The sequence below is a fragment of the Trichechus manatus genome, unplaced genomic scaffold (genome assembly GCF_000243295.1).
Source record: "Trichechus manatus latirostris isolate Lorelei unplaced genomic scaffold, TriManLat1.0 scaffold00092, whole genome shotgun sequence".
Lineage (NCBI taxonomy): Eukaryota > Metazoa > Chordata > Mammalia > Sirenia > Trichechidae > Trichechus > Trichechus manatus.
In genome coordinates this window covers 4704849-4719790 of record NW_004444028.1, presented here as the reverse complement: position 1 = coordinate 4719790, position 14942 = coordinate 4704849, and positions in this window count along the sequence as shown.

Genomic DNA, 14942 nt, shown 5'->3' with positions numbered 1-14942 from the left:
CACATGGAAGCTCTGTGGAAGGCAGAGTCAGGTGAGGTGGGAAGAAGCACAAAGAAGAACAGTTAATGCTGATTAAGGCATCGTGGAGGAGGTGGGATTTATGATGGGATTTGAAAGGGGAAGCAGGATTTGACACAAAGACCAGCAGGCAGAGGCCACTCTAAAATTAACTGTAATTGAGTCGACTGACTCATGGCAACCTTGATTCCTGGCAACCCCACATGTGTCAGGGTAGAACTGTGCTCCATAGGGCTTTCAATGGCTGATTTTCTTGGAAGTAGATCTCCAGGCCTTTCTTCCAAGGCACCTCTGGGTAGACTCGAACCTCCAACGTTTTGGTTAGCAGCCAAGAACGTTAACAATTTGTACCACCCAGGGACTCCCAAGGGCCCTCTGGGCTGAGGGAAATCGAATGCCTGGAAGTCAGAACACTCCTGGTGAGTTCTGGACTCTTCCCGTAGGAGAAAGGAATGCTGGGACTGTATTGCAGACAGCCTCCAGTGCCCTGCCGGGAATGTGGACTTCAGGCCCCGCAGAGCAAGGAGCTAGTGAAGGTGTGTAGTTGTTGTTGTTTGTTTTGACTGGGAGGGACTGGGAGGCAAGCTGGGAAGAATCTAATACCAAACATTCCCTGTAGGCATGGAGCATGGGGAGACATGGTGAGGGAGATCTGCTGTCTTCAGGAGGAGCCAGGGGCCCCCGTGGAGTCACCAAAAAAAAGTCACCGAAAAAAAAAAAACGAAACCTGTTACCATTGAGTCAATTCTGACTGATAGCGACTCCATGGGGTTTCCAAGGCAGTAAATCGAAGCAGACTGCCACATCTTTCTCCCGTGGAGCCACTGGTGGTTTTGAACCACCAACCTTTCGGTTAGCAGTCCATCACTTAAACCACTGCACTGCCAGGGCATGGAGTCACAGTTGCTCATAAAGCTGCCCAGGTGGTACAGATACCCACAGAAGAGGGCACCCAGCCGAGGGCTGAAACCCAGCCCGGGCTCTCCTCGCCCAGCTGTGCACACTGACAAGGTTGGGTCTGCCTGGAGGAAGGGGTGCCTTCTCCCTAATTTGCACAGAGGCTTGGTGTAGGCTGTCAGAGGCCCTGGCTGCTGAACACTTTCTTAGAAATGGCTAGAACCACAGTGAAACAAGTCAGGATTTATTGGGCATCCACTGTGTGTCCAAACGCAAGGTGAAGTGGAAAGAGTCTCGGAGTCAGGACTAGCGGTGTGACCCTGAGCTCGGCTCTGCCCTTCGGTGACTTTCCAAGATGCCACGTAGGGTCCAGAGGAGGAAGCTTCACTCCTTTCCCCAGAGCATATGCAATCTGTATCAGCCATAAAACAAACCTCAAAACGGTTGTTGTTGTTGTTGTTGGGTGCCCTCGAGTCGATTTTGAATCACAGTGACCGCATGCGGCAGAAGAGAACGGCCCCATAGGGTTTTGTTGGCTGTAATCTTTATAGGAGCAGATCGCCGGGTCTTCCTCCCATAGAGCCACTGGGTGAGTTTGAACCACCAACGTTTTGGTTAGCAGCCGAGCACTTAACCTTCACTCCACAGGGCTCCTTTTAAAACTGTTGAGTAGCAATAAAAGACAGTATGAAATCAAAGGCCAACTTGTAACAGAGTCTCAGGGCATGAGAAGGAAGAATCCCGCCTCCCCCAGCCTGAAGAATCCAGGAAGGCTTCAGAGAGGAGGAGGTGGGGACTTGGGAGTGAAGAGGGTGTTGGGCCTAGGTGGGAAGAAAGAGCTCTGAGTGAAGGGCCGGAGGCAGGGAAGCTGGAGGCTTCTGTGCGTGGGTTTTTAACCCCCGTGGTCTCTCTAATGCCATTCCCAGTAATAGCACAAGCATTCTGATGATTCACCCTCGTTTCTGAGAGACAGGGCATTTTTGGATGTGTAACTGGCTCAACACTTTAAATTCCCCGAGACTTCACTGTTGGCAGCTCACACTCACCATGTTGCTCCGGGAACAAGTCACCCAAGCCAGCAGCTGATGCTTGGTCTCCATTGCCAAGGCTAAGCGAGGGCTGAGTCAGGTACCTGGTCTGGAAATTTTTAAGCCGGACTGTCTCTGACAAGCTGGGTGAACGGTGCTCCACGCTTTGCGCACAGCTGAGACCAGGATTGGAGGTGAAGCACAGAGGCGGGGGCCAGTGACTGGGAGCCAGGAGACCTAGGTTCAAGTCCCAGCTCTGAGGGACTCAGTCTATCTCCCTAGTCTTTGCTTTGCTCACATACAAAAACCAAAGGATTACACTTGATTATCTCCAAGCTCTTTTTCCACCTAACATCAATTTCATAGATCTTTCCATTTTCTCAGACGTGTATAGGACAAACCAAAAACCCAAACCCAATGTGGTCAAGTCAATTCTGACTCATAGAGACCCTATAGGACAGAGTAGAACTGCCCCAGAGGGTTTCCAAGGAGCAGCTGGGGGATTCGAACCACCAACCTTTTGATTAGCAGCCAGTCTCTTAACCACTGCACCACCAGGGCTCCAAGTAATAGGATGGGAGCCCAAACCAGCCAAGTCCTTAGCTTAGCTTTCCTCTTTGCTTTGATTGTGAAGTTTGTGCGTGAGAGAGATGGTGAGATCGTGGGAAGGGGAAAAGAGAACCAGGAGGCTCTGCTCCTGTTCACAGTTGTACCGTGAATGAGATTCATGGAACCAGCCCTTGGAATGTAGGCAGGTCAGCCCCCTCTCTGGCTCTCAGTTTTCTAATTGGTAAAATCAGGAGGTTGAAAATGGTCTCCACAGCACTTTCTGGCTCTGGTATTCTTTCAAGTACCATGAACTGAACAAGCTTTAAGTTTTGCCCCGTCACCAAGGTGAAACCCTCCACAAGGTAAGCTGGGAAGTTTCCCACAATACCAACTAATAAGCTTGAGAAAATGCACAAGAGAGAAGCCGTGGGACTAAAGGCAACAAACAGACCGTTTAGATTGGAGTTGACAGAACTGCGTGAGCCTCAGTTTCCTCTTCTGTAAAATGGGGATAGTAATACCTAAATCCCTGGGTGCCAAAGCTGGGCAATGAATACGTAAGACCAAAGAAGAATTAATGCCTTTGAATGGTGGTGTTGGCAAAGAATATAGAATATACCATGGACTGCCAGAAGAATCTGTCTTGGAAGAGGTACAACCAGAATGCTCCTTAGAAGCAAGAATGGCGAGACTTTGTCTTGTGTACTTTGGACATGTTATCAGGAGGGATATGTCCCTGGAGAAGGACATCATGCTTAACATGCATAACGACTATTGTGAGGCTGGTGCAGGACAGGGCAGCGTTCTGTTCTATCATACATAGGGGTCGCTATGAGTTGGAACCGACTCAATGGTACCTAACAACAACAATATCCCTGGGTGGGATAATGATTAAATGAAGACGTGTTTGTGAAAGGGCTATTAAAATGTAGAAATGCTATGCAAAAAATGTAAAGGGTAGTTATTAAAGATAGTCTATTCCTCTAAGTCTGTAAAAAAAATTTTAAAAAACAAACAAACCCAAAACAAAGCCCAATTATTGTATTACTTGCCCGCTTGTCTGCTTCCTAAAAAGCAAACAAACAAACAATCTGGGTCATCACCTCTGTCTCCATGCTCCTGAGGATTGTAACATACTAATATGAAAATGTGATAAAGGAGCTGGTAGACTTCAAGACTGCCTACTACGCTGCATATCTGCCCCCCTGCCTGGAATTCTGCAATGTCACTGGAGACGCACGCTGTGGATTTCTCAGGAACTTTGGGTTTCTTGAAATAAGAGACACCCTCCCATTCCAGATCCTGCTTTGATTATTGCTTATCAACAGAGGGATGGGAGAAGGAAGGGAAAGGAGGTGTAAACAGGAAAAAAGGAGAAAAAAAATCCTTTCGCCTTCCTGGTATATTTTGGGCAATGGATGTTAAACTTTATGCTTTAATGAGATTGTAAAAAACAAAACAAAACAAAACAAAAACAAACCCAGTGCCGTCAAGTTGATTCTGACTCATAGCGACCCTATAGGATAAAGTAGAACTGCCCCATAGGGTTTCCAAGGAGTGGCTGGTGGATTCAAACTGCTGACCTTTTGGTTAGCAGCCAAGCTCCTGCGCTTGTAAAGAGGCTAATTTTGGTTTGCTCTCATTACTCCAGGTCTGTTCCCTGCTGTGTCTTATAGTCGGGAGACACGGCTGTGGAATTCCTCGCAATTGTCCCTGGCGGTGGGCGGGGGGTGTTCTTCATGGGAGCCCTGGGACGAACCCCAGGGAGGAAAATGTTCTAATTCCATAAATGACTGTACAGCTCAAAGCCTGCTCACCCACAAAACTTTGGAGAGGATCAGTCCATCTTTCGATGCTCACTGCTTTACCTCTTGGTAAGCAATATGGAGGGACGGAATGTCCCATGTTAGACACTGATGGAGCCCCTGAGGACTGCCATTCTCTCATTTATTCTTCCCATTTGTTGTTGCCAGAGTTACTCTCTGAAAGTACAGACCCCAGAGTACTCGCTTTGCTCAAGAGCCTTCAAGGTGGATGAACTTTGAAAATTTCATGCTGAGTGAAGTAAGTCAGACACCAAAGGACAAATATTGTATGATCCCACTTACACGAAATATCTAGTGTAGGCAGGTGTATAGAGACTAAAGTGTATTAGTGGTTACCAGGGGCAGGTGGGAGGGAGGAAAAGGGGGTCATTGCTTAGAGGACACTGATTCTGTTAAGGGTGATGGAAAATTGTTGATATGGATACTGGTTGATAGTTGAACAACAAGATGAACGTGATTGATGTCACTAATTGAACATGTCAAAAAGGTTGACATGGCAAATGTTAATGACAAAAAAAAAGGCCCCAGATTCTTCAACCATGCCAAAACCACTGCTGTCGAGTCAATTCCGACTGCTAGTGACCCTATAGGACAGAGTAGAACTGTTGCACGTTTCCAAGGCTGTAATCTTCATGGAAGCAGACTGCTACATCTTTCTCCTGCAGAGCAGCTGATAGGTTTAAACCACCGACCTTTTGGTTAGCAGGCGAGCACTTTAGCCACTGTACCATGAGGGCTCCTTCAGACTAAGGGAGAGAAAAAAAAAAAAAGCAACTATCCCAGTGGATAAGAGTCTGTCTGCTAAGCAAAAGGTCAGCAGTTTGAATCTACCAGCAGCTCCTTGGAAAACCCTATGGGGCAGTTCTACTCTGTCCTATTGGGTCACCGTGAGTTGGAATCGACTCAGCGGCAATGGGTTTTTTTTTTTTTGGCTCCTGGCCATGGTAGCCGACCAAGCAGGATACAGAGAGGGGTGGAAGACAGCACCAGTCAATGAATGTCCCGAGGCCTTGGCAGGCTCACTGCAAGTGGAATTAGACGACCACTTCATGGAGGGCTTTGAACGTCATTTTAGGGAAGATCAACATTATCCTAATGACAGTAAAAACAGTTAATTCCATTTATCGAGCACCTACTAGGTGACTTTTTATAAATATTTCTTCTAAATGCGTAAAACTTATGCATGATAGGTATTAGTATGTCTATCTTATGGTTGAAGGCATGCCCCGGGGGGGAAGTGCCCTGACCATTTGGGAAGGCACTGTGCAGACGGGAGGGTTCACCCTCCCACTATCCCCGTGAGGGTGCCAGCTGCCTCACTACGCAGAGCTTGATGGCTCAGGTCTCCCAGCCACTAAACAGTGGTTGGTATTAGAAAGCAGAAGCCTGAGTGAACAGTCTCCACGGCCTCTAAGGGAGCTTTTCCCACACTGAGATCGCCATAATTTTCATTCCGTAGCACTTGTGAACAAATTGAACTGTGTTCTATAAAGCGGGTTTATTGCTGCCTGGCTGTATTTTTCTATGTGCCTTTGTCTTGATTCTCTAAGTAGACTTTAATATTCTTGTGGAGCAATGTAATGATGACTGTTGCTGAGTGCCATCACTTTGAATCCGACTCCTAGTCACCCCATATGACAGAGTAGAACTTCTCCATAGGGTTTTCTTGGCCGTAATTTTTACAGAAGCAGATTGCCAGGTCTTTCTCCCATGGAGCCACTGGTTGGGTTCCAACTGCCAACCTTTAGGGGAGCAGCTGAGTGCTTAACCATTAAGCTACAGGGGCTCCTTATAATAATAGCCTTAAGCATTTATTAAACATGATGTATTTAGCACCTTACATGCATATATGTACATACTGTATATGTATACACACACACTGTTGTTAGCTGCTGAGTCAGCTCCAACTCATGGCAACTTTATGTATAACAGAAGGAAACATTGCTCAGTCCTGCACTGTCCTTATACGCACACATACACACACATTAATTACAAAAAGATGTTATTAATTCCATTCTACAGAGTTTAACTGGGGCACCTGGTGGCAGGGAAGCACCGGGATGCTCAGGGCAGAGGTTAGTTTCCAACAGGTGCAAAAGTGATTCATTAGTTTAACCACCAGGACAGCTGCGCTGCTGTGTACTGCTGAATCTCAGCCCTCAGTGTTTGTTGAATGAGTGACGAGTCCCTTTGGTCTGTCTGATTTACACTCTCAGCCCGAAGTCCCTTATCCATACTCTGTGAAGTGGCAGGTCTTCACTTGCCTTCTCTCACCACTGAAACAGGAGGAGACAAGGAAACAGCAGGTGCATGGCTCTGTACCAGACCAACGGAGGGTGTCAACGACGAGATTCCAGCCCAGGTCGCGGTGATAGGACTTCCCCTCTGGGGTTCTCTTGGTGAGGTCCTCAAATCACACGGGCTAGACTCTCCTGAGTGCTTGTTAAAACACATGTCCCTGGGCTCAACCCAGACCCACCAAATCAGCCTCTCTGGAGAAAAGACCAGAGCCTCCATGTTAAACAAGCCCTGCAGGTGACTCACCTGTACCTTGACGTCTGAGCATCACAGCCTGTGCTCAACTCCCCCTCGAGTATCCCTGTTAACCTCTGCGACTTGCTTTGTTCTCGAGTAGTATTATTGATGACAAGTAAAAGAAACCATTTAAAACTTCGTTTTATTGCTTCCCAGTATCACCTGTTGTCGAGAGGCTGTTTTGTAGTTTGACACAACCCGTATGTCGGTTTTGTGATATTAAAAGAAAAAGCCGAGTCTCCACTATGGCTCTATTGCTTCCTATTATTTTCTTTTGCAAGTATCTACAGTTAGAGCTCCGCTGTAAGTTATTCTTCTTAACATGGCTTCGTGAGAAAGTGTATTCTGAGTTTCAAATAACGATTTCATAAATAGACTTACAGAACACAACGTGTTCCTAAGGAGGGAACTGCCTGTATTTTACAGTTTTTGTAGTTATTTGTTTCTGAGAAAAGGATTTTTACAATTGGCCCTAGAAGGATCTGGATTAGGGGACTCGGGGTTTTCCAAACTGCCTTCTCACAGATCTTCATAGCTTTTCCTATTCTGTAAATTGTCTCTCCGTGTTCCTGGGAGTTTTGCCAATTTGGGGCATATAAATTAGAGGTGTAGGAAGTGAACTATTTTTCTCATTTGTGAATTTTTTTTTAACCAGTGCTCCCTGGGTACCTCCCATGTACCAGGTGCTGTGCTGGGCACTGGGGGTTCAGACAGGAGCTTCTCTCTCCACCCCCAAAAGGCTCACAGCCAAGTGGGTGCAGCAAAAATCACAGACCACACAGGGAAGAAGTTGGCAGCGACAAGGGTGCTGTGGGGTTGAGGTCTAGAGAGGAGAGTCAGGCAGTAACTGGAGGAAGGATGAGAAAGCAATCCTGGGCACCCACCAGGAGTGCGTTCCACTCATTTATCTCCTGGGAGGACATACTCAGGAGTGTGGTCTTCATCACTTTGGGTGATTGAGTTAGCCCCACCTCTGCTGGGCTATGACAGCACCCCAGCAGCCGCTCTCTCAACGTTTGTGGTAACAGCGTCAGTCTCTGTTCCCTGTGCTGGGGTGTGGAGACAGGGCTGGAGGCAGGGGTGATAGATTAGGGCCATTTTTCAAGTCTACCACCCATCTCTCAGTTTGTTGTACTGTGATGTCTTGCGTGTTGCTATGATGCCACCAGTATTTCAAATACCACAAGGATCATCCATGGTGGACAGGTTTCAGTGGAGCTTCCATACTAAGACAGGCTAGGAAGAAAGGCCTGGTTATCTACTTCTGAAAATTAGTCAGTGAAAACCGTATGGATCTCACACATCAAAATATCGTCCAGTATATTGCTGGAAGGTGAGCCCCCTACGTTAGAAGGCACTCAGAATACACAGTGGCTGCAGCAATGGTTATGAGCATATTGATGATTGTGAAAAGGTGCAGGAGCAGACAGTGTTTTGTTCCATTGTACGTGGGGTCGCCATGAGTCGGAACCAACTCAACAGCAACTAAGAACAACAACAAGTTTTCAAGTAAGTGAGTTGCAGGAGATACTAACTGAGGGATGGAAGACAGGGGGACCCCACAGTCTATAGCATTTTAGGGGCTAGGAGCTCTATTTGTCTTCTCAAAGAGACCCTAAATCTGCATCACTGCCACTTCCACTTGTTGGTCCTGGTTTTGCCCACTGGTGACCAGAAGAAGAAATTGCATCCCTCTTTGACAAGCATTTCTCCTCTCCCCCACTCCAAGCATTCATTTGTCATTCACTCCGGCATCCATTCAATAAACGTGTGTTTATCAAACTTTCTTTGAATGCTTACTTTCCCCACGCACTCTGCTAGAGGCTGGTGCTATGGAAATAATGGCTGCATGGGGCCCCGTGTTGATGTGGGAGGACAGGCATGTGAGCAGGAGATGACACCACAGCGTCCTCGCATGTGCCTTGGCGGGGGGCGGGGATCTGCACAGGGTGCTGTGGGAACACAGAGGACCCAACTGGGATGGGTGGGTCGACTGGGCTGGGGAGAGACTTCTCAGAGGCAAGCGATATACCTTACCTGAGTCTTGAAGGCTAGTCAGGGTCTTCCCTGTGCCTTTCTGTGACATGGTGGGACCTACTGACAGCTTCAGGCAGGGGTGGTCCCACAGTCCTGCCCAGTGATGTGCTGGAGACAACTGTAGGCGTCTCTTTCCAATTCCTTGTTTAGTGTCTTCATGCTGGTAGTTTGAAACCAGCCGTGGTGGGAGTATTTACACCATAAAAACCAAAAAACCCATTGCCATCTAGTCGATTCCAACTCATAGGACAAAATAAAACTGCCCTGTAGGGTTTCCAAGGAGCAGCTGGTGGATTCTAACTGCTGACCTTTTGGTTAGCAGCCTGACCTCTTAACCACTGAGCCACCAGGGCTCCATTTACACCATAGGAAACTGCAAATGCTGTAAATCAGTCTCCTCCACCCTACCCCTCACCAGAACTGGTTGTTAAATATTTACTAGCCCAGCGTTGGTCCTACCACCCCACCTTAGCCTTCAGGCCATGATAGACACTAACACAAGGACAGGAAAGAGATATAACTTAGCTTTTGTTCTAACATGAGAACGGTCTTCCCACTCTTCCTACCCCCTACACCCACCCAGGCTCCTGGGTAAGCACTCCCGGAGGACCCTCAGGGTGAACTTTGCCTTTCATTGGGTCCCTCAATGAGTTGAGTCTAGTGATGGGGTGTGCCCCTGTGTTGAGAATCGCAGTGAGCTGGATACTGATGCAGGGTCTCCTAAGGGTGATGAGGGTACAGAAGGAAGAGACCACTGTCCACACAGCTCTTCCCAAACGTTTCCCCCAGAAACATCACCATCAGTGGAGAGTACTTGTGTTCCCCTGCCCCAGTCTTGGGGCAAAGCTTGAAGCGCTTCACTCTAAGCTTTAAATTTCTTTACTGCCCCATATTTTATCATTAAAATTTATGGAAATTTGGACATCGATGCCACAATCTTCCAATGCTTATTTTAATATAGAAAAAGAATTTTCCTCCAAATATTCTATTAAGATGGATGCTGTGCAGAAGTATGCTATATTTATCCTCTTGCTTTTGGGCGGTGAGTGGAGATAGAGAAGCAAAGCTATGTGAACCCCAAATTGAGCCCCCAAATCTGAGTTGCTGTATAAGCACAAAGCATCATTGGACTACTTTGTTCTAGATGACTGTCTGCTTCTCATCTTTGAAAGGATTAAGCTCAAAACATAAATACGTTGAGATTTTCTTCTGTGGCCTAGGTGGTTACCTCATCTCGGCAACATTAAGAGAAAGAGGAACAGGAACTCAGCCAACTTGCCATCGATCCACAAAGTTAGAATCAGCTTATTTTGTTGGATTCTGGATGCTTGTTTTTCTGTTCTCTTCTGCTGAAAATTACATTTAATAGTAACTTAAAAAATTGATTTACTTTTGGCTATGGTAACTTAAAAAATTGATTTACTTTTGGCTATGTGTATTTTCACCAAAAAAAAAAAAAAAGGTTGAGAATTTAGAGGGGGGTTGTTAACCAATGTCATAAAACAATATGTGTACTACTATTTCATGAGAAACTATTTGTTCTGTAAGCCTTCACCTGAAGTACAGTAAAATATATATATAAAAAAAATTGATTTACTTCATTGAGCCCTATACAGTGTTATACTTAATTTCTAGCCTTCTTTGGAATCTCAAAGATATAGAGAAGAAAGGAAAGGAAAGAAGGAAATGAAGTCCCGTGTGCCTACTGTGTACCAGGCCCTCTCTCATGGTTCTGCCATTTCATCCTCACGATAGCCCTTCAAGGGAGAGACAAGGACCCTGAAGCTCAGGAAGTTAGTGAGTTACCCAAGGTCATACAGCCAGGGTGGCAGTGGCAGGAGGCAGACACGGTTCTGTCCAACGCCAAGACCCAGTATCTTTCCACCTCATTGCTTCTCTTCGTAATCACCAGCTGTTCTCAAAATCCAGGGAAGCTGATGTCAACCCCCATTCTTTTGCAAACCAAGAGGGGACTTCAAAGCCCCTTGGGTGGGAAGATGTGTCCAGGGGATGTTTTGCAGTCAGTGTCCTCCTGGAGTGGACATTTGCCTAGAGAGTCCCTCAGGTCTGGGTCGCCACAGGATATAGGGGAAATTGTTCCTGTGGTTGAGAGAACCAGCCCAAGGACAGCTGGAAGAAAGGGAAATGGAGGCAATAATAGCAGTAAAATACTGAAATTAATCCATCACTTCCTCTGCAGTGGTCACCTTGTTGGGCTGATTCTCACTCTAACCTGGTGTCATAGTGGTTAAGAGCTTCGCTGCTAACCAAAAGATCGGCGGTTCGAATCCACCAACCACTCCTTGGAAATTCCATGAGGCAGTTCTACTCAGTCCTATACGGTCCTAAGAATTGGAATCGACTCGATGGCAACAGGTTTGGGTTTTTTTCTTTTTTTGGTTTAACCCTGCAAGGAAGGTATTATTATACAATTTTACAGATAAGAAGCTGAGCCTCAGACAGCTTACATAACTTGACCAAGGTCACACCGCTGTGCTTATACCTGGGATTTGAACCCAACACGGTAGAGCTCTGAAACCTGTGCTGTTTCATTATGCCAAGCCATCTCTGCAGGCCACTCTGAGGTTCATTTATGTTTCTCTCTCATTGTAGACCTCTTTTCGGATTCCTCTGTCTGTAGTTTCTTTGTCATGCTTTCTTCTTTCTCTTTTTTTTTTTCCCCTTGTTCCTGTTTATCAGTTATCCTGCTTTCCCCTAACATTCTCCCCATTGTTGACTTTTCCCCCTAAGTAGGAACAATCATCTGGGGTCATCTTACCACTTCTGTAGGTGCACAGACCTGCTGCTCTTCCCTCCTGTTGAAGCTGCTGCCCTCCTACACCTGAAACCGGCAGAGAAAAGGCATATTGGCAATGGGCATATCTGGAGTATGAGGGCAAGTGAGCATTGTAGGTGTTAACATTCTGCACAGCAAGTAAGATTTCTTGGTAGAAAACTTAGAAGCATTTCTGCTACAGCTTCCAAAAGGACTTCCCAAGAAAACTTCCAACAAGGATTGGTTCTGGCTAGTTGAACTGTTCATCGGCCCAGAAATTGGGCCTGAGAGGTGACCACGTCATACAGGGTCTGTCTAACTTTGTTTCCTGATCAGATTTGATTCTATGTCATTAAAAGGACACTTTGAAAATAGTACTTCAAACTCAACATGTCCCGGACTCACCTCATCTCCTCGTGTACCCATAAATTTGCCTCTTGTCTTGCATTCTTTTTCTTGGAGATGGCTTCCACTCTTGGCAAAGCCACCCAAGCCAGAAACCACTATTTGTTTTGCTTTCTTGAAAGTTCCCAAATCTATTGCAAGAGAGACAGGTTCCTCATTACTACCCTTTCTGCCTTCATTTAGACTCCCATCGTCTCTCCCCTGGATGACCATGCTGGCCTCCTGGTCATTCGCCCTGCCACCAGCCTAGTGCCAGTCCAACCCATACCTCCTGCCCTGCAGCCAAAGTGCACTTTCTAAAATGCCAATTTGATCACATCACTCTCCTGTGATTTTAACTTTTTAAAATCTCCCAACACTTTCAGTATGGAATCTTGAACTCCTTCATTGACCTTTAAGACCTTTTGTGATCTGGCCCCTACTTACCTTGTTGTGACTCATTGCTCATCTCTCCCTACTCTGCCTACACTCCAGACATGCTGAACCACTGCGTTAGAGCTTTAAGTGGTTATTAGCTCTTGTGACTCCTCTAAAAATATGTATTTTTATCCCCCTTGTATTAATTTCCTGGGGATGCCATGACAAAATACCACAAACTGCGAGGCTTCTAAGGATAGAAAGTTATTGTCCTACAGTTCTAAAGGCTAGACGTCCAAATCCATGTGTTGGCCTGGCCATGCTCCTTCCTAAGCCTCTAGGGGAAGATCTTTTCTTGTCTCTTCCAGCTTCTGGCAGCCCCAGGCATTCCTTGGCTTACAGATGCATCTCTACATGATCATTCTTCCTGTGTGTCTCTCTGTGTCTCTTTTCCTCTTTTATAGGGACACCACTCCTATTGGGTTAGGACCAACACTACTCCAGTATGACCGCATGTTAAAGTCCCTATTTCCAAACAAGGCCATGTTCACAGGTACCAGGGGTTTGGACTTCAGCATATCTATTTTGGGGGACACAATTTAATCCATAACACTCCCTTTCAGGTGAGGAATCTGAGGTTGGAGACACACAGCTGATAAGTGTCAAAATCTGTTTTTAAAGACAGCTTCCCTGACTCTGAAGATAGGGTCTTTCCAACAGACTCTTGGGGAGGTTGGTATACCCTGGGGAGTAGGCCAGGCCTGCAATGAGGGAAAGAAGGGCTACTGAACCGTCTCCACTCAGCAAGCCCTGCTGTCATCTCACTGTTGCCCTCTCCTTTCTCTCTGACCCAAATGATTTTGCAGATTTGAGGGGTGACTGAACCCCAAGATTAATAATCACTGCAAAGCTCACCGTGGCCAGGGAGAAGGCACACCATTCATCGTGTGAACCATGCTCGAATCCCATTGCTTGAGTTTAATCAGACGAATGAAACAGCTGGCTTCCTTTCTAAAGTGACTTCTGCTGTTTCCATTACTGAATAACAACACAGCAGGATTTGAAAGGAGAGAGAAGACAATTCAACTGGGGTGAAAGGACATCTTCTGACTTAGCCAGTTGATGGGTTGGCTACACTGGTGGAGGTGAGGCTGAGTGGCTGGGCTACGGAGAAGGAATTATGTGGGACCTTGGGGGCATCTCGTTCCCCAGTTCAGTCCAGCCCAGGCCTATCACCTCCAGGCAAATGTACCCAAGGAAGGGGGAAAGTTTTTTGTTTTTTTTTTAAATTGTGCTTTAGATGAAGGTTTACAGATCAAATTAGTTTCTCATTAAACAATTAATACACATTGTTTTGTGACATTGGTTGCCAATCCCACTACCTGTCAACACTCTCATAGAAGGCAGGAAGTTTTGAAAGTGTTAGTGATGGAGGGAGAATGGGTGAGCAAAAGAAATGTTGGAGTGGGAGGGTGGTCTAGGAGTAGAAAGCTAAAATTTATTGATCTACTCACTGTACAAACGTTTGCTGCATTCCTAATACTCTAGAGAGATTTCAGAACACCTGCTGTCATGCCCCCTTCTAGAAGAGTCCTACCCCCACCCAATAAGCCTTGCTTCAGCGAGTAGCCATGAACATGTGAGTGGCCATGTGCTGTACCATGGGACTTCCCACCCCACCGACCCTGATTGGTCCACTTTGGTCACCTGACACAAGGGCAAGCCAGTCAATCTGGAGGCTGGCCAGGGACTATTACTTGGGCTTGCTTTGAGAAGATGAACTGGGACTAAATTATTCTCTATCTTTAAAAAATCTGAACCCAAAGACACAGGGAGAAGTTTCCTGTTAGTTCTGAGGAAGAAAGAGAAAAACATATAGATTTGGGGGCTGGGATGGCCATTATGGATTGGATGACCTACATCCCAGTCTGCCCTTCAGAAACCTGGTTTATTCCAGTGTAATTATGATTAGGGCCTCCTTTTACTCTCAAAACCCTCCTGTTTCAGATGATAAATTATTCAGTATCCCTAATTATGGACCATAATCGGAGGTGGTTTGGGAGAAGGGACAGAGAGAAGACTGAGGTCAGGCCTTGAAGAACCTTGTGGGTCAGGCTTAGGAATTTTGCTTTTATGCTGAAGGCAGTGAGGATTTTAAGTCTGGGAAGGACACGATCAGATTTTTTAGAAAGATCACTCTGATAATAGTGTGGACAGTTAGGACCAAAGTGGAAGCAAGAAGACCAGTTAGGAGACCAGCTGGGAGGCTGATTGAATAATCCAGGCAAGAGACAAAGGTGGCCTGAACTAAGCCAAGGGACTGTAGAGATGAGAAAAGCAGTTGTGTTCAGGAATATCCAAGAGGAAAATTTAAAAGGATTTTGTAGACTGATTAAATTTGGGAGATGAGAGAGAGGATGGTATTAAGGGTAACTGTCAAGTTTCAAACTCCCAATTGGTGAACAATGTTGCCTGTAGCTTTGAACATGTTGGTTCAGAAGGACATCCAAGCAT